The sequence below is a fragment of the Phalaenopsis equestris genome, unplaced genomic scaffold (genome assembly GCF_001263595.1).
Source record: "Phalaenopsis equestris unplaced genomic scaffold, ASM126359v1 Scaffold000854, whole genome shotgun sequence".
Classification (NCBI taxonomy): Eukaryota; Viridiplantae; Streptophyta; class Magnoliopsida; order Asparagales; family Orchidaceae; genus Phalaenopsis; species Phalaenopsis equestris.
In genome coordinates this window covers 394,556-396,316 of record NW_018165294.1, presented here as the reverse complement: position 1 = coordinate 396,316, position 1,761 = coordinate 394,556, and positions in this window count along the sequence as shown.

The following is a 1,761-nucleotide window of genomic DNA, read 5'->3' as shown; positions in this document are numbered from 1 at the left end:
CTTGTGTGTGTGTGTGTGTGCGTGCGTGTGTGTGTGTGTGTGTGTGTGTAATTTCAGATTTTACTTCTTTCAGATGAAGAAGTTAGCCTGTTAGAAAATAGGGGGCAACAAATATGTTATCAAAAAATTTTCATCAACTGTCATGGAAGTCGAGGCATGGCATAAATCTTGAGGTAATTTTTTGAGTAAGGAATGTTCAAACCTAAACTAAAAATAATCTAGAACTCCAATTTCAACAAACTTATAGTTAAACTAGCCAGCTCAATGAGATGAACATATTGACCCCAACATTGACCCAATCATAATCAAAACAAACATAGATCAATCTATTAAATGTTTCTTAGAAGCTTTTATTGCCCAATTGGATGATCAAACATATTCCAAATCTATAAAGCTTATGATCAAATCTATAAATCTTATGATCAAATTGAGTGTCTTGACAAGACAAATCCAACGAGGCTAAGATCACTCAATTTTCACAACATTAAGGCACTCAAGTCCACAAAATATTGTTTATTGAGACAATATCTCTGAACTGTTTGATAGATTGGTCTGGATTTCTTTCTTATTTGGAAGGAGGCCTCTACCATACTCTAGAAACAAAACCCTATCTTTTATATAAGAGAGGAAGTGGATCGAGACCCCAGCCCGAAGAAGGACTGTGAGAGGAAGGAAATGAAGTCAAGTGTCATTTTTGTGTTGAAGATCTGGTGAACACTTCTCGTTGTTGCAGTTGTCAATCATTGTGGACCACCAGTCGTCAACCACCTTCAATTAACACTTATCAATCACCATCGATCATTGCTTGCTCCTTGCAACAAAAATCTCTACGGAATCACAACATGCACCACAAAATCTTGTCATATGTTGTAAAGTAATAAAACACCAGACAATGTAGTGACGAACCTCAAAGATCGTAAAGCAATGCCTCTAAAGATCATATAATGGTGCCACCTAAAAGATGATGCAGTGGTGTACCCCGAAGATGGTGTAATAATGCACCTAAAGTACATTGTAACTCTCCTTCTTGAGCTTTGCGACCAAGTACAACCTATGTGGTTTATGGCTTGTGCATTTCTTGATTCTAGCCCACAGGGCCTATAGATATCATTGTAACTCACCATTACGCTATATGTGACCAACTATGGCCTACGTGGCTCATAGCTCATGCAGCTTCTGACTCTGGCCCTTGCAACCTACGAATGCAATCATAACTAATCACTATGGCAAACATGCCCACAGCTCACGTAACTTCTGACTTTGGCCTTTATAGCTTACAATTATCATTCTAGCTCACCACAATAGCCTGCATGAAGAATTACGACCTACGTGGCTCAAAGGCATTCTAGATTCCAACTTTGATGCTCTATGTCCTATGGATGCATCTCATCCCACCATTATGGCCAACATGACCAATTATGGTCTATGTGGCTTGCAGGTCATGCAAATCTTAACTCTGGCTCCTACAGCGTATGAACGTCATCATAACTTATTATAATGACGTATGTGACCAATTATGGTCTGCATGGCTCACAGCTCGTTTAGCTCATGAATCCAATCCTTGTGGCTTACGGACATCATTACAACTCACTATTACGGCCTATGTAAACAACTATAGTCTACATGGTCCAAGGTCATGTGACTCCCAACAATGGCTTCTGCGGTCTACAGACGTATTCAAAATTTACCACAATGGCTTACATGAACAACCACGGTCTGCATGGCTAATGGCTCTTACAACTCCTATAAATAAATATAAAT